Source organism: Taudactylus pleione, unplaced genomic scaffold, assembly GCF_031769625.1.
Source record: "Taudactylus pleione unplaced genomic scaffold, aTauple2 ptg000186l, whole genome shotgun sequence".
Classification (NCBI taxonomy): Eukaryota; Metazoa; Chordata; class Amphibia; order Anura; family Myobatrachidae; genus Taudactylus; species Taudactylus pleione.
The window spans coordinates 10142409-10161847 of NW_028284588.1; the positions used below are offsets into that span (position 1 = coordinate 10142409).

The 19439-nt window shown below is 44.8% G+C and overlaps 1 protein-coding gene across 2 annotated transcripts in view; it reads right to left on the minus strand.

Annotated features, from left to right (window-relative positions):
- The window catches only part of LOC148519655 (uncharacterized), an 81808-nt gene extending 69144 nt beyond the window's left edge, over positions 1–12664 (minus strand). For both annotated transcript variants that reach the window (XM_088476320.1, XM_088476319.1), the window contains exon 1: positions 12319–12664. The gene's annotated coding sequence lies outside the window, so the exon portion shown is untranslated. The remainder of the gene's footprint in view (positions 1–12318) is intronic.
- Between the last annotated feature and the right edge of the window lie 6775 nt (positions 12665–19439).

A 19439-nucleotide genomic window follows, 5' to 3' on the forward strand; every position in this document is an offset into this window, starting at 1 on the left:
AAAGATTTTTGAGAAATTTGGGTAGTTCTCATGAGCCAACTAATAAAGATTGCCGTGTGTTGGTGTTAAGGGCCTGTCTGCCACGCAATACCAACGTGACAAAATTCATCACGGATTGTGTATTGGATGGTGACGTTCCCTTAACAGACCAAGTAAACCAAGGTAACATTTCCCGCATTGTGACTCAATTGGGTATATATTTTCCAGTAGTAGTTAAATGGAACAGAATTTTCACAATCAAGCAAAAGGAGAGTGAAACTGCAGAAGGCTATTGCGACCGGGCTCTGCAGGCTATCACCAAGTACACTGGGTTAGAAGATATTAAAGATAGCACTCACCACAGGGGAATGATAGTCACGGTACTCATGGACGGTCTGAAAGACGACTTAAAGACTCGGGTTCAGACCTCACAACCTGGCTGGAGGGGAATCACAATAGATAACCTCATAGAGTCTGCCATAGAACATGATAAAAATATCACAAAGAAGAGAGAGAGACCCAGAGCGAAAAACTAATGGCTGACAATATCCAAGCTCTGGAAGGAATGACAATAACATCACAGCCAACCTACACACCTGCACCCACACACACACCTGCACCGGAACAATTACACGTCCTCACCAATCCCACACCACAGCAAACACATCCTTACCCCACATATCATACACAACCACAGGTCTCATACTACCCACAAACTTCATACCTCCCACAATACCCTTATCCTTCACATCCTTACCCATACCCACCACCTTTCTCTCTTGCTCAAATCCCACAACAATCTTTTCATCCAACCCGCTCAAAAACATGTTTTAACTGCAACCAAGCAGGACACATAAGTAAGTACTGCAAAGTAAAGAACACCACACATGAACACAAGTTTCCCATGGGTTCATAGGTAATCCCAGTATCTTCTCCCAGGCCTTATATGACTGTTTACAATCTTTTTCAACCTATCAATGGATCTGTTCTAATGTAAAATGTGGACAATTTATTGTTGTATTTTAGGTCATGTTTAAATGATAATAAACTGTTGTGCTTTATCTCCCACTCACAGGACCCAAGGTTGCTAAGGATAAACAGCAGCCATGCCAGGCTAAGGTCGACTACTCGGAATACTATCCAACCCAGTGGCACAGGCATTATTAAGAGCAGTAGCTATTAATAACAAGATTTAATTGCAGGAACCTGTATGCAGATACTATATCCCTAGAATTATTAAAAATGATGGGGGGACTTATTTTACAGGTGACGTTTCCAAGAACATGTGTAAGGTGATGGGTTACACTAAGATTATCCCAGACTGTCTTTTCCTTTATTTGCCCCCCCCCTTTGAGATACTGTTCAAACAGGTAGCCTCATGTGAAAATATGATAATGAGGTTACTGTGCAGGGTCTCACGAAGATGAATGAGAATAACTGAAATTTAAAGTGTTATTAACTAATATATCTAATGCAACCTGTCATGATGTCAAATCTAGGAGAATCTGTTATAATCCAAATTTTTTTTAGCTCAGGTTATTTGATTGATCGGTGGAAAGGTCCGTATCTGACGATACAATATCCTCAAAGGGTGGCCAAGGAAGATATGTGGGTCCATTCCACTCACTATAGGGAGGTTAACCAACCGGTGGAGATACAAGCCGGAGACAAGGCCGATAACGTGGACCTGTCGATTGCGAGCTTGTGCTGGAAGGATTAAAAAGGTGACGGTGAGATATCTGAGCTAAAGAAAGGTGTAGATCAGTGCTTCCAGCAACGGAGTGGTCTGCTGTGGTCATCCTAGTTATTTTTTTTTCCCAGAGTTTTTGTCGTGATGATCTGTTTGGGGATACTCAGTGTCTGTGATGGAGGACCGATTGAGGAAATGGGAACTGATGGCAGTGCTGATGGAGTGGAGTCAGGAGGAGTGCAATGCCAATCAGGGGAGTGTCTGACCAATTTTAGTATTGTAATTGTTATGTTATTTGGGAAGAATACTTCCAGAAGTTATGACCCTCACACATGTTGAAATGCTTGGTATACATAAAACACACCATCACCATATCTTCACAGGCAAGAGAAATATGATACCTGGTGATGTGCATAAAGCCGCTCAGTTAATTAGTGAGACAACAGGCTTTCAAGTTTTAGTCGCACTGGATCCCACCAGAATTGCTCGGGGTACATTAAATTTTAGATATATTCAGGAACTTGCTAAATTGATAGATAATATCACTGAGATGTACGATGACACATTCAGGTATACAGGGAGAGAATTGCAAACGTACAAGAAAGAATTGGTGGAACACAGGCTAGTGTTGAATTATTTAACTGCTGTTACTGGAGGGTATTGAGTAATGTTAGCCACCCAATTTGGAGTAAAATGTTGCACCTATGTCACCAATGATACCAGCGACCCTAAGGAAGTGATAGACCGGATGATGGATGAAATTCTACAGCTAAAGTGGGAATTTCGTAAGAACCATAACGCTTCAGTGGCTGAAGTAGGGGAGAAGATAGAAGGATGGGTTTCACGGCTGAACCCAGTGAAATGGTTCTCAGCTAGGGGAATGGGTCCAGGAAGTGATCGCCAGCATAGACAAATTCTTAATCCTTATACTGATTGTCATCATAATAATTAGCATATGCGTCCAGTGTGTTCCTATTGTGTTGAAGTGTGGAAAATGTAAAAATAGAGTAAAACGAAAGAATGAAATATGATAGTGGCCAGTATGAATACCGAGGTAAATACAGAACTGCATTACAACCCTGAGCTAGGAAATACCATCATTTAATGTATTATATTTAGCCATGCATAAAAATGTATTATTGAAATGTTATTTTTAAAACACCTCAGATAATGTAAAGTCTCAATTCCCCTTCAAGACTGCTTTTATAAGACTGGTGCATCCCCACACCTTTCACATGATTATTCCAAGATCCGCGGTGTGCGTATAATAGTAGTTTTATGTCCCCAACCAGAGACACATTATTGATGGATTAAGAACCACCTTGTGCCATCCCATAATAACACTAAATAATATATAAATGTAAACCTAAATTAAATTTTAAGATCAGATTGTGATAGCATGTTGTTCGCTATCAAAGGGTGGACTGTCAAAACTGGATTATTGGCTGAGACAAGATCAGTTTAATATTGAATCGCAGCGACACCATCTTGCGACTGGCCGCAAGACGCCATTTTGCGAAATGGCCGCCTGAGGGCCATTTAAGATAAACTCACACTTTAGTACATGTGGCGATAATACTATTAGCATCATGCGAATGCATCTGTGACCATCGCCATAGGTTACGGCGATTCACCAAAAGCCCATTTCATTACTTTACGTATTATAAAGGATATATATTTCAGAAATGGCTTTACAGTATTCCAAAATTGATTGCATTAGCTGAATAAAGCAAATGACCAAGTGACAACTAGCTTGTGTAGATAAGCTTCCTGGAATAACGTCTGCTCCCACTCCAGGTGGTCTGGCTAGAATACACACCTTAAATTAGCAAGCTTCCTGCAATGACATGATTTCAAAGACTAGAGTGTCATCTTAGATCTGTCTCTTGTAGCTGGGCTATTTGCATTTCACACAAGAGACTGGGAGAATAAAGAGTTTTTTTCTTTTGAAGCCTGGGACAGGTGGGGGCTGCTGACAGAGTGGGCATGTGGAACTATCTGGCTCAGCATGTCACACTGCTAAGATGTTCACTTAGTGAGAGTTAAGTGCACCCTTCCTCATACACACATTAATACGTCTTTATATCAAACCCCGAATACTCACACATTACATATTCACACATAAGGTTTAATAAGCTTTAAAGTATATGATTTAAGTTGGTTCAGTTAGTTTAAATGCTGAGAAATAAAGATATTTGATAACTAAGGTTCTTTATATGTTAAGACAGCCGTGTTTGGTTTAGAACTGATGCGTACTCTTTCAACAGAATTCCGGTACTATCGGTGTGGAGATCGCATCATGCATTCCCAACTTATGGACCGTAGAGACTACAAGCAACAAAATGTATATTTTAGGAACAACTGTTAGGATGCAGCATGGGGAGGCGGGAGGGAAAAGACCCTTAGTTGTTAGAGGCTGGGCGAGTCTATTTGAACCAGCCTGTTAAATGCACTGTAATATATGCTTCTCCCCTGGGAACCAATGGCATAAGCAAGAAACTTCTCCATTTTCCTGTCTATTCTTGGGGGGTATAAACATGTGTGCTCAAACACTGGGTCTTTAGTCTTCTTGCTGAATGCTGATTGACGGAGGTTTTCTTTCTGAATGCCGGGATCTGGTCCAGAGGCGCTGCATATGTATACTGTACTTGGGTCTGTATAATTCCTTTGCGCTAAATTGTACACAGATCATAGCATGTAACTGACTGTACTTTTACTTGAATAATACTTTGTGCTTCGGAACCACATGTTCTGAGTCTGGAGTCTCTATTTATTGTATGACTGCGTACGCAAATTAGCATCCTTAGAGGTTTATAGGAAGGATTTTAGAAGGTACAGGCAGGGGTATATAGAGGTTCATTTTAATATCGTCACGCCTCACAGGCCCTCAACTAGCAGCTTCATTAAATGGTACCCAAAATATGCCAGTGTCAATGTCTACAGTGAAGAGGCGACTCCGGGATGCTGGACTTCTAGGCAGAGTGGCAAAGAAAAAGCCATATCTGAGACTGGCCAATGAAAGAAAAAGATTAATATGGGCAAAAGAACACAGACATTGGACAGAGGAAGATTGGAAAAAAGTGTTATGGACAGACGATCACACAGAAGAAAATTTGTGAGATGCAAAACAAGTGAATAGATGCTGTAAGAGTGCCTGATGCCATCTGTAAAGCATGGAGGAGGTAATGTGATGGTCTGGGGCTGCTTTGGTGCTGGTAAAGTGGGAGATTTGTACAAGGTAAAAGGGATTTTGGATAAGGAAGGCTATCACTCCATTTTGCAATGCCATGCCATACCCTGTTGACAGCGCTTGATTGGAGCCAATTTCCTCCTCCAACAGGACAATGACCCAAAGCACACCTCCAAATTATGCAAGAACTATTTAGAGAAGAAGCAGGCAGCTGGTATTCTGTCTGTAATGGAGTGGCCAGCGCAGTCACCAGATCTCAACCTCATTGAGCTGTTGTGGGAGCAGCTTGACCGTATGGTATGCAAGAAGTGCCCATCAAGCCAATCCAACTTGTGGGAGTTGCTTCAGGAAGCGTGGAGTGAAATTTCTTCAGATTACCTCAACAAATTAAAAGTTAGAATGCCAAAGGTCTGCAATCATTATTTCTAACCGTGCCAATGTCTTGACTATGGCCCTCATTCAGAGCCGCTCGCTATTTGCGGTCGTTCGTTCTAAAACAAGGGGTGGCTATTCAAATGAACCGTTCGCTAATTGCAGTCTGTTCACGCCTCTAAGTCTGAACGAGCGAGCAAAACTTGCGGTTGTAATTTTGAAAAATACGCCCTCTTGCCGCTCGCACCATACGTCATGTCCGCTATTTATTAGATTAATCGAGTACATCGAACAGCGTATGAACTGCTCGCTATTCTTGTGGCTGGTTTTTTCAACCGCTATTTTGCGAGCAGTTCGGAGTAAAAAAAAAACCAAGTGACGTGGTCAATGACGCTGCTGTATTAATTATGCACTCACTTAAAACGCCCGTTTTGACCTTTAAGCACGCCTGCGATCTAATTCCACACCCCCGTTTTCAAGCACCTTCCCCTGTTACCACCCACATACGCCTTCTTCTGTCACTCAAAATAGCAAGCATTCGCTATATAGCGAACAAACGATTTTCGGCCGCACTGACTGGTTCGCGCATGCGTATTAAAATCCGTACGCATGCGCAGATGTGCGAACATCGGTCAGAACGAACGAGCGGCTGCTTACGAGCGTCTCTGAATCAGGGCCTATATGTTCTATTCATTTTACAACTCATTTGATAAATAAAAGTCAGTTTTCATGTAAAACGGGAAATTGTCTGGGCGACTCCAAACTTATGAATGGTAGTATATATATATATATATATATATATATATATATATATTATATACATACACACACATATATACACACACACACGTGTGTGTGTGTGTGTGAGCAGGAGCAGTTACATATATTCCAAAATACAGAATATTCCATTATCCAAAATACCCCTGGTCCCAAGCATTTTGGATATGGGAGAACCAACCTATCTATATATATATATATATATATATATATATATATATATATATATAATCAATAGCTATCGCATGGCCTCTGATTAGGGATGGCAACCGACCATCTGACTGAAAACAAGTGGTTTGCCATTGCTGGTGGCCATCAATGTTGCACCATCACTGGCAACCCTCAATCGATGTTTAGGAAACATCGGCAGTTGTGGCCTACACAGATCTCGACCAATCGCTAAACAATTGATGGCTTCTAACGATGGTTGAACCATCGATGGTACAGCTGTCAATGGCCATCACTACAGTGTAACATAAAAATTGCTATTTTTATGGTATACTGTGTTTTAAAAAAAATTTTTTTTTCAAATAAAATAGTGATGGATAAGGTTAAAATTATGTTCTTGACCTAATTCGATCATAAAAGAAACCGACAATTTTGGAGCGGTTTTTGGAAAAAGAATAAGTCAGTTAAGTGGTTAAAAATCGCTAAAGTGCGTTTTTAAAAAACCTAAAAAAATTTACCTTCAGCAAGCACCTGCAATACTTGGGGGATCTCCTGGAGTCTATTTCGCTAGTTTTTAGGTTTGTACCCCAACTTTTGTTTTTTTCCTCCCCCAAAATGAAAGTACTTTTTTGAGGTATTTTACCTTTGGGGGACTGCCCCAAGGTTGCAGGGGTGTTTCCGCAACTTTGCACCCCAAACCCCCATTTCTGCACTTTTTTCCACCTCCATTTACAGGCGAACCTTTACCGCTGGTTGCAAGGCGCAGACTTTTCGCATCGGCAGAAAGTCTTTGCAATTGAATACAGGGAAAAGTTATCGCTTGGCGAAATGACGTCACCGGCGAGAACTTTTCACCGATCTCGGTTAAATACAGCCCTATACCTAATACATTAATGCGTACTACAGTTAAAGTTGGTAAGTTTTCATGAATGTTACTATGTACATCAATGTTACACAGTAAATTTTACCATATTTAAGAACTCTTCAGGAACAAAACTGAATAAAGGGGCCTATCCATAACCAGATGTATTTCTGAGCGATGAAAGACAAAAGATATCCCTTGAAAATCCTGGTGGCTGTGCTGAACTATATCTGTCATGTACATGACAGATTTTGGCAAACGACGAACAATGAGCGATATCGCATGACATCATTCAGGGAGTGGATTTTTTTCTCTGCAGCGCTCTGTAGCTGCTGCTAATATCGTTCGTCATTTACCACATATTAACTGCACGATATTGCTAATATCGTACAACTATATGTGATAATTGACCAATATGTTGGAGAGATTATAGATGCGATTTATCGGCCGCAGGAGTGCGCATCTGTCATCGTTCAGGGCCTATCCATTAGCAGATATAATGAACGATATATCGTTCAATCGTTCATTTTATCTTCTAATGGATAGGCTCCTTAACACAAAACACAGATTAGACTGCATTGAGACTCCAGCGTACAAACACCTAATAAAACTAGTGAGAATGCACACCAGGTACACAGAACAAGGCATGTGGCACTGGCGGCCATGCATGCAGAATAAGAACGGTAAATAAGAATGGCTTCATACATGTAGTACTGAGCAGTTGGTAGGTAAAAAAACAACAGGTGTTAGGAAGGGACAAAATCCATTTAGCTTAATCTTATCCTCTGCAATGATGGTTTGTTTGCAATATTTTTAAACAATGACAGCAAGCAGAAAAGGAATACATACTGTATGTATAAGACGGAATTGCCAGGCCTAACCAGGATATTTATTATTTAATTATGAAAACTCAGGTATTTTTGCCAGACGTGGGGCAGAGCACTTTTCTTATCATTTCCGCACCTCAGAACCGTCTGTACTGTAGAATGAGGAGGAGTATTGGATTGGTTCACACCAACGTTATAAAGCTCAAGACTTTTCTCCACTTCAGCAACCATCACAAATTAGGTTCATTCTACCTCACAGGCTATTTGTTTATACGTGATGCCGATCCCCATGTACCATTACCTACCTATTGCATTCTTCCTTATTTACGCTTTGTCCTTAATATCATTAAAAGTGTATATACCACAAATAGTAAAGCTTCTGGCACGCTGGTAACTAAATATTTTACAATATACATGAGCCCAAACATTTTGTTTCTGGTTGCATCACTCTTAGCATTAAGACATATTTAATTCTTGTATTCCCTTTCCCAGGATAAGAGAGAATAACATTAAGGGAGAAATTCAATTGTTTCTACCCCCTTCGCGTCCGACGGAGCTATTCAATTGTTGCTCCTGTCAGGCGCGATCAGCTGCCAGCGCTCCATTTCAGCTCGCAGCCCCAGCGGGTGTGAGCTGAAATGTGCGAAAAGTGACCTGTTTGGGTGCCCAAACATCACTTTTTGCGGTCGCGCCCAGCACTTTGGTCGGGGGTAGCTGCTTTACGCGGTTAAACCCGACCACTCTGGGTGCGATCAGAGCGAAAAATGGCAGCAATTGAATGGCGGCCCGCGATCTCCTATCACTTTAGACGGGAGATCTGGACCGTGTAAACAATAGAATTCCGCCCTTATTGTCCCCCAGATCCACTGAGCCCACACCAGTCTTTTCGATTTACCACAAGGCTCATGATATTCTCAGGAAGTTGTGCTCTTAATGAAATAAAAAATCTCCAGATTCTAAATATCACATTTGCTGGCAGATCAGTCTCTGCATATCTTATTATACAACTGCAGAAAAACCAGCACATGCTTTATTTTTGTTACTAACTTACTCAATCGTAGTTAGTGGAGATAATAAGTGTTGCATGCAATCTCTTATGGCGCTTAAAAAGGGATTTCAACAAGTTTTACAGATGTGATCTGTAATATGGCAAGTCATATTACCTCTGTAGAATTACAACGCTAAGGAAAACACATGAACTTTCACTTCAACCACAAAATAAATTCAGCAGAACACATGGCAATTTGCTGTAGATATCTAAACTACAAAACAAATATAGTTTGGGAGTCTTTTTATGAAGAGGATATGAGCCAAATCACCAGCGTTTTGCATGAGATGTGATTTATCTTCGCTACTCTTAATTTATGAAGAGGTTAACACGGGAGAAATCAGAGTTGTCTCCTTTGGTAAACCATTCATATAAACCTTTATAGGGACGGCAGTCTTAAGCTGGGTACACACTAGACGATATGTCGTCCGATCCAACGGATCAGGCCGACATATCGTCCATATCAGCCAGTGTGTACCCACTATGAGCGACCATGCGCGCTCCCGCGTTCATCGCATCGACAGATTGAGCCTACATGCAGCTCAATCTGTTAATTTGGTGAACGACCCCATGATTGTGGAGGCGGCCGATGAACGACATATTGTGCGGTCATTCACCAGATCGTGCGGTGTCAAATGACCGCATGATATATCGTTCAACACATCGTGCATCAGCCGGGTACACACATCATCTAGTGTGTACACTTTATCTCTCTCCGAGGCTTAGTGAATAGACCCCATAGTACCAACCAATCAGCTCCTGTCATTTTTCAAACACAGCCTGTAAGGGGACAGTTAAAAGCTGATTGGTTAGTACTTTATCTTCATCCACTTTATCTCTCTCCAAGGCTTTAGGTGGATACACACAAGGACAACGGATTGGCTGTCCAGTCAATCCGCCTTCCTATCTTGCGATTGGTAAGTGCATACACACTTGCCAATCAGCGGCCCAATGTGTCGTGCCTGACATCACAACTGGGCGGGCACGGCATGTGCCCTTCCAGTTCCGATGTCAGTCACCAGCGGCCTCTGCAGCAAGTGTACGGGTGGAGAGATGAGCTCCCGTACACACAGCATGATGAGCGTATATATCTGCAGATATATTGGCCATCGCCTGTGCTGCACAGTTGACGCACTATCTCAACGTCATTCACAGACATATCGTCTGTACACACTGGCCAATGCGCACACAATATATCGGCCGTTCAAATGAACGGCCAATATATCTGCTAGTGTGTACCTAGCATTAGTACATCAGTCCCTTAGGCCCTAGGGTTAAAAAAAGAAATCAAGTTTAAAGGGCAAACCATTTGGAATGGAACCCATCACGGGCCCCTGGCCATGTTTTTCCACAAATATCACTACTCCAGATTGTATTGGAAACATGAAATCGGATTATTCAACCTGAACACCTATCCAATTTGTATATTAAAAGAATTACTTCCTTGCCTGAATTTGCCAATGATTTGAGCAGCATTCCCGAGTTACCATCTGAAGCATTTCTTGAACATTCAGACTACTAACAAAAACTGTGATATATTAGTCTCTGGTATAGCTAAAGAAACAGATCTATCCTCCAATATCAGTCCAACACTTGTAAAAGCCTGGTTTATGCAGAGTTATTATATTAATGTTAAAAATATCCATTTAATATTATAATTTATTTATATAGTGCAAAAGGGCTTTCCAATCAGAGAATCAGGGTATGTGCAATTGTGCATCACTCCCTACCCAGTGGAGCTTATAATGTAATCTTCCTACGACAGGTACATAAACTCACATATCCGGGCCAATCTAGACAGAAGTCAACTAACCTGTTTGTTTATGAACATTGGGCCGAATTCAATTCAGTTTGATGTAGAATAGCTGCGGGAGGGAGCTCCGGCAGATATTCAATACACCGCGCTGTTTGGGCGGCTAAAGGATTTCTACTCGCACCCCCCTGGGGATGAGAGAAGAAAGCTGACAAAAGTGCTGGGCGCGCAGCTGTTTGCTGGCTTAGCGCGGTGCTAACAGCAGCGCGCCCGGCACTTTAGTCAGAGAATGCCGGTTACCATGCCTTAACACCCAGGTTTGATAAAAAACGGGGATAAGTTTTCACTGAAAGTTTTCTCATTGAATAGGTGTTGAAAAAAAGTGCAGAATTGGGGTTTAGGGGTGCAGGCTTAAAAAAAAATAACCTGCACCCCTGGGAATGACATTTAAAAAAGAACTGTGTAAAAAAAAAGTAAAAAAAAAAAATAGGGACACCCCAAAAAATTATTTAAAAAATTGGGGTGAAAAAAAAAAAGGGAAAAAATTGTTTAACAATAGGGAAATAGGTTCAGGGCTATTCTGCAAGTATGCGGCAGATGTTTTCTAGAATAGAATTATAGCGGCAGGTGCACAAATGCAGAATTTTTAAAAAATTACTTTAGGGACACCAAAATATGCTAGTACCCATTTTCATGTACCCCAAATTTGATGGGACCACTTAAAAAAACGAAAAAAATAACCTAAATGCTCTTCTGCATCACTTCTTCAATGTCGGTAAAAAAAACACCTGCTGCGGCTATTTAAATCCCCGACTTTCAATTAAAGGCTAAAATGGGGGTACCCATAGTGTTCCCCCATGTTTTTACAACTTTAGGGGGGTCTTACAATTATTTTAAGGAAAAATTCGTAACTTTACGCAAATCCAACTTCGGAGTTTCCCGTTTTCGTTAATTTTATATTGAATACGGGGATAAGCGGGAGCGCGCACCAGACTTTAATGCAGGAAAAAACTCCAATATGAAACGTTAACTTCAACAGTGAATACCCCTCTATATTTTTCCTACATTCCTATGTACGTTTTCTTTATGTAGGTCAACCCACAAATGTATGTTTGTGAACCTAAGCTCTTTCCCTCCATGTAACGTATTATGAGGTACAGTAGTCACGGGGAATATACTGTTCCACTAAAAAAAACCTTTTGTACTGTACTTTCCATGTGAACGTGTAATATCCGTGCACGCCCTGTTACACTCGTCACGTAGACGGAGCTGAGGACACAATAGATACAGCCTCACCCCCCAACACTTACCAGGAGTAATAAGCGAGCAACGTCTGCCTACACCCAGAATATAGAACACGTGAATATGTAACAGAAGTCATTTACCCACAGGAGCAAATCTGTAATGGCACTAGGTACAGGATACATAATGGAAATTAAGTTTCAAATAAATATGTAATGGGTTAGTAATGCATAGAGGCTTTCTAGTTTCCAGGTAAAGAGACGTATAGTGTATAGGCAGAGGAGCCCCGTGCCCCATGCCAGCAGGGTAACCATATAAAGCACAACAATAGGCTGTCACATAAGGCGCTGGCTATAATTGTGATTGTACAGCGCCCAGAAAGGATAATCACGGGCTTTCATTTTACTTACTAGGAATGGTCCTATTCTGGAGGCTCTTTGTTCTCTTGCTGCAGGATGTTGTACTTCCAAGCAAATAATGTCAGTTTCCCAAGTGTGATCTATCAGCCCTCCCGGACATACACACACACACACACGCTGTTGCCGTCCGTTTCTTCCCCAGTTCCTTTTTCATGTCCTGGAAGAGACAGACATTCCCTGTAAGGCTTTAGCTGTAGCTAGGAGCAGCCACCAGGTCTGTGAGATCTTGCTGAGATTGTAAATAATAATCAGCAGTCAGTGAGTGAGGGAAGAAGCTGAGGACGAGCTGTGTAATAATAATCACGCCGCACAGTGACAGTGCCTCTGCAGGACTGGAGAGTCAGGGGGCATGTGTGATGGTGGAAGCATTGGCTCACTATATAGTATGTACTGGAAACCACCCAGCTCCTGGCCTCAGATAGATTCCAGACACGCCTATTCAGCCAGCCTCATGTCACTCTACCGTGTACAAAATCTGGATAGTACATATTTAACAAGTCTCTAAATATATCTGCTGCCAACATTTGAAATTAATTTGGTAAGCTAGGTGTTAGGTGATATTTCAATATCTAGTAATATCATGCTAAATATTATACAAAATGTTTAATCATTCATATCAGTCCCTACCCCAGCTTACAATCTATGGGCCTGATTCAGAATTGTACGGTATTGTACAGCCACAGAGAAGCTCCTGTGCACTACAGATGTGTCCACTCCTTATACATCTTTGCTACAGTCGAGCTAAAAAGCTCCTGTCGGCACGCCATGTCCCGTGAGACTCTGCTAGCGGCGGGCGTCGTCTTTGCATCTTTTTATCTATGTACGACTGAGGGCCTGATTAAGAGATGTACGGTCAACCCAGTGGCGTCCCTCCCTCGCAGTGATGCGATGTGTGGAGGGATGCCTTGTGCACAGCAAGCCGTGCTTGCCGCTGAAAAGGGTGCATGGCCTCGGGGGGGCATGGCCCCAGGGAAGGGGTGTGGCCTCGTGGCCCAAAACCGGTCCCTGGCCCGTGGTTATCAATGGGGTGGTGCATACCTCCCAACATTTGCAGTGAGTGAGTCGGGAGCTGTGCGCGCCCGAAAATGGGGCGTGGCCGGATCATAAAGGGGGCGTGGTCTGATGACACGCCCCCATTTACATCACTAATGGGGCATGCCCAGCATCTCCAAGATGCTGGGCTGCCCCGGGCTTCACCCGTACTGTGAATAGATGCTGTGCGCATGCGCACAGCATCTATTCTCGCTCTGCATACACGCTACACTGTGGCCCGCGGGCGGGACAGTCCCAGAAAAACGGGACTGTCCCGCTAAATGGGAGGTATGGCGGACAGTGCAGGCTCCCTCACTGTAACAGGAGCCAAGTGCTGCACTTAATGCTACCGTGCAGCACCCGGCTCCTGTCACTAAGCCCTAATGGGGAGCATGCACCTTGGTGTCACCCCTCGGCGGGTGACACCCGGGTGCGGGCCGCACCCCCCTTGTGATGCCACTGGTTCATCCAATGATTGGAGCATCCGCAAGGCCATGGACTATCTGAGTAACCTTGAGGTTACTCAGATTGGCCCTTGCAGATCTGTAGCCAAGGCCAGGAAGTCTAGGTCAGAAGACGCAGAGTCTGACCTCAGCTCTCTCAGAAAACAAGGGCGTCGCACCCGTTTTCCAGATCTAATGCCAGCTCCACCCCCAAACGGCTCAGGGGGCACTGCGTGCGGGAACGCAGGACCCATTCTGCACATGAGCAGAACTGGCCCTGCACAGGTGCCCCACCATCGTCCGGACGCTAAAGTGGTTATAAACGTAGTTTTCTGATTACCGCAGAATGGGTCCTGCAATCTCGCGCACATATACCCCCCAAGAAGTTGCAGCATGATTGATATTCTGTGGCATTTGGGAGGCGGAGAGGAGGTGTTTCCCCATTTTCCGGGAGTGCCAAGGTCAGGGTCTGTGTGGGTCGACACAGATTTCTTGGCCTAGCAGGCTGGCAGTCTAAGTAAGACTAGTCCGTACTGATGCTATCGCGACTGATGGTGATCCGAGGTAACATATATGGACGATGCGCTCAGATCGCTATTGCTGTCAGGAAGCGTCTGCTTCCTATAAACATCTCCTGCAGTCAGGGCCAAAACTAGAATTTTTGTCACCTGGGGCAAGGCAATAATTTGCCCCCCTCCAAAAAAAAACAATAACAAAGAGGGCATTTTTCTGCATGTGTTCCCGAAAAGTGGGTGTGGTTTCATGACACGTGACACCGCTTACACATTGTGCCACAATAAGTAATACCCCTTATAACACATTATGCCACACAGTAATGCCCCTATAACACATTATGCCACACAATAATGCCCCTTATACATTATGACACAGTAATGCCCCTTACACTTTATGCCGCATAGTAATATTCCTAGTTTTGCAAAGCAGTGCAAAATTAGATTTATTTCTCAGAGCGAGATTATTGAGGGAGGTGGCACATTTTTAGTTCAAGTCCTAGCCATGCGGAAAGGTGCACATCCATTCCACAAAAAGTTATTTATGTTTGCATATACTAAGAGCTGGCAGACATCCAGGGTCATCCTATTCTTTTAAATTGATGCAGTAAATGAGCAGTATTTTAGAAGAAGGCGGCAAACTAAAAAATAAATAGTTGGTTGTAAAGTGATGAGGTTCAACTGTTACAATGACACTTTTGCAGAGCGTTGCTTTTTGCCTCTTTGCACAGTTATAGTTTGTGAAGGTATCTCCTGGGGGCAGAGAGCATAAGGCACGCACCATGTTGTGTATAGAACAGGCCGTCTATGTGCCCTAGTGCAGAGCTGTAATGTTTTGTATGTGTCTATGACACGTGGAAAAGTGTTCATAGCAACCGCTCCATATTAATCTGTACACTTGGCACCCCTCTCTTAATTGACACTTCGTGCATCATTCCACTCCTGGGGTTCTGCTGCCACCGAATCCACTCCTGGAGTCCCGCTGCCAGCCGCTAGCCATACAGAAATACCTAGGCTTAGACTCTGTCTTTTTCTGTCACCACTTACCACTACTCCCACCGCTGCCTTTGGTCCCGCCCCCAGCGCTTGATGTCGAAAAGCTGCTTCCAGAGAAGGTGATCTAGTCACATCTGGGAGACTGGGACTCAGCCACTGCCATATGAACAGTTACTGTGCTGCAGCGGCTGTTGGGAGTCCCAGTCTCCCAGAATGCACCCACGTCACCCCCTCTAATCCATACTAGAGGCACATGCCCCCCCCCCCAGTTGCCACCCTGCTGCAGTACAGCATGCCTTCCAACTGTCCCGCATTCATCAAGACAGTCCCATTTTTCTGGGACTGTCCCGCTGTCCCACCCACAGCCGTAGTGCCCTGTGGTGGGGTGAGAAGCTGGGGGAAGTATACACCGCTGCTCTGTATAGCAGAGCAGCAGGTAAGCAGGGGGAGAATAGATGCATCTATTCACAGTAGAGGGGGAACATGGGGGCAGCCCAGCACCCCCATTCGCCCTAACAGGGACGCGAACAGGGGTGCCGCGAGGCTCCATCCCAGTTTCAGAGAGGCCCTACCTCCTTTCCATGAAGCTCCGTCACCTTTTGAGGTGTACACGCCGTAGGCGAGTAAAATGTCCTGCATCCTAAAACTGAAAAGTAGGGAGGTATGGTACAGTCATAGGCGTCTTTATAACAGGTGCACACGGGCCCCTGGGTCCAGGGGGGCCCACACCCATACTTGCCTACCCTCCCGATTCGGCACGCCGAAAATCGGGTGCCACTCCCAGACCCCATAAAGGCAGGTAAGCCTCCGTGCCCCAGCGACCCGGCCCCACCCCCCTTCACTTACAGTATAAATCCCGGCAGCAGAGGGGCCAGTGACATGACTCGCGCTGAATCGCGTCATCACAGCCTCGCCCCTTGCCTCACAATGCCATTAATAACAGCATTGTGGAGAGAGGGCGGAGCCACGATGACATGATGCGATGTCATGCCCCCATGCTCCACCCCCAAATATGTGTCTTCATCTGGCCACGCCCCCTTTTTTGCAGCAAACCGCCCCCCACCGAGAAAGCCCGACAGCTCCATCCCGGAAGAAGGGAGTGAAATATTGGTAAGTATGCCCACACCCTGCACCCATGGGTAATTATACTTACCTCTTTGCCGATTCCCGAAGTGCTGCTCCGCAGCGCCGAATTGGTGCTGCAAAGCAGCAAACAGTCACTGGGAAAATGGCGGCGGCTATTCTCCCAGTGATCTGCGCATGCGCAAAAAAGATGTCCACGGGAAAGTAGGCGTGGGCGCCATTTTCCCGGAGACGCGCATGCGCAGTAGATACTGGCATGAAGCCAGAATCTACAGCGCTTAGTGGCGCTGAGCCACCGACAGAGAGTAGGGGGCCCAAACGGAGGCTGCACATGGGCCCACTCCTCTCTTAAAACGCCCCTGGGTACAGTATTTTATATTTGCTGGATGGTATTGCACAGCTACTGTACTTCCTTGCAGCTGTGCAATACTGTCCGGACCTGAATCAGGCCATTGTCAGGAGTAAATTAACCTTTCAGTATGTTTTTGGAGTGTGGGAAAATCCGGAGCACCAGGAGGAAACCCATGCAAACACTTGCAAACTTCACACAGATAAGGCTTTGGCCATAATTGAACATAATACTCTAGAGGTAGCAATGATAATCACTGTGCTAGCTGAAGTTTGATGGACTACAACCCCAATCAATGTATGTTCACTGAATATAAAGGGGCTATTTCTGAGTCACATGCTAAGTGGCTGTAGTTGCATCTGCGGAAGCCTCATTTACTACCTTATGCTAATGCTAGAATCCGTAGGTCTAATGCAGGGGTTTGTGAGTCTGCAAGCAGAAACCCGTGCCGCTCACTGATTTGTTGCAGCTGCAGCTGTGGCAACCATATTCATTATATGCACTTGTACCAGCAAATGCATACATTTGCATGTGCCGTATTCAAAAACTTACCTTTTGCATCTGAGCACAGAGGGGCTCATTCAGAACCGCTCACTAGATGCTTACGTTCTCACACAGCATATGCAAATTTGGCTAAGTGACGGCACGGCAGGTGATCGCATGGCAAGGCCCACTATGTCTTTGCGTGTGATCGCTTTGTGTATGTAGATGCCCACCAGCCTGTCTTAAGATACCCACTTGTGTACGTCATCTCCAGGAAGTGTATGCAACCATCGTTACATCGGAAGCGAATGCAGCTCTTTTAGCAACAGTGCATCCAGCTGTAAAATGCAGTGTCTGACTCCCCAGGGCTCCACAGCCAAGCAACAGGTATCAACGAGTATCCACAGTGCATTCCTTTTAGTGACTTGTTCCTAGTGTTTTTCACGGTGTGTGTACATCTTCTGAGTAGAATCTTTTAGAGTCATCTGCTGTGTCAAGCTCCGCGGCTGAATCCTCAGCGTGTGTACTTAGGGCTCGATTCAGACCCGCTCGCTAGATGCGTACGCTCGCACCCAGTGTATGCAAATGTGGGAAGGCAGGCAATCGCACGGCAAGGCATTAGCACGCCCACTATGTCTTGGCATGTGATCACTCAGTGTATGCAGATGCCCACCAGCCTGTCTTCAGACGCCCACTTGTGCACGTTATCTCTAGGAAGTGTATGTAACCATTGGTACATCGGGTACCATCGGATGAGATCGCAGCGCTTGAGGCTGACCATACCCTACCGCAAGCACTGTGGGCAGTTCAGTATAAAAACCAGCCAGGTGACGTGTACTATGACGCTGCCTATAATTTAGGCACGCCTCTGAAATGGCGTTGAGATGCTCAGGCACGCCTGCGTTCGCATCTCCACTCCCGTTTATATTGGCCAGCCCCTGTCAGCACCCACAAACGGCATCTCCTGTCACTCACTCTGCTGGGCTGTCTATGCGTAGTGAGCGATCGCTTCCCGATTTCTCACTGCGATTCGCGCACGCGGACTGCGACGCATACGCACAATGCGAAAATCGGCCCGGCTACGAGCGAACGCATCCTAGCAAGCAGGTCTGAATCAGGCCCTTAGTACCATCTCATGGTACTTAGTACATCATCCAAGCACCAGTTCATAATACCAGTCTCCTGTGTCAGTGATGCGTCTGAAGCCACAGTGCGCGTACTTAGTACATCATCCAAGTACCAGTTCATAATAACTATCTCCTGTGCCAGTTCTACATCTGAAGCCACAGTGTGCATACTTAGGGCCTGATTCAGCAAGGAACTCAAGTGAGAGAACGCACGCACTCAGCCGCTGCTTGTATATGCTAATCAATTCATACGCATGGCAACCGCGGCATAAGGTGCAGACGCCCAGCACTACATAATGCCACCCACTTCCCTTTACTTAAAGCCCGAGTAGTCCGCAAGACAGTGGAAACATCGTAACCATATGCACAATATAGGTTGATCTGATGTTGTGCAGAATTTTGGCCACTTCATGCGTGCATCGAGTCGTCTGGCTGCATATGTCGCCGCACTGCCTTAATTATGCTTGCCCCTATAACGGCGTCCCAACGCACAGGCATGCCTGCATTCACCCAACCACCCCCCATCACCACCCACAAATGGCACTTCCTGTCAATCTATATTGGAAGGGTCTGCATACACACTGCATGTAGACTGCGTATCCTTACCTGATTGCGCTGACTAGTTCACGCATGCACAGTGCAATGCATACGCAATGGCAGTGCGAAAACATTGGCCGAGTGCGTGCATTCTCTCACTTGCATTCCTTGCTTAGTACATCATCCAAGTACCATCTACTAAATCATTCTCCAGTGCCAACTCTGCATCTGAGGCCATTGAGTGTGTACTCAGTGCATTATCCAAGTACTTTCTTCTAGTGCTAATCTCCTGTGCCAGCATTGCGACTGGAACCATTAAGTGTGTACTCAATACACCACTTCAGTACAAACCTCCAAAGTCATTCTCCTGTGCTTTCCCTGTGATAGTGTTCTTCCATTTTCCCACTTGTGCCAGATACCTGACCCGCAACCTGCCTACTGGGTGCAACTTAAGCCCAAATCCCGCTTGGAGGGGTCACTGATGAACACCTCCCAGTAAGTTATACTCTGTGCCTTTGGTCAGGTCTCGCCATCATCCAGTACTGGTGGA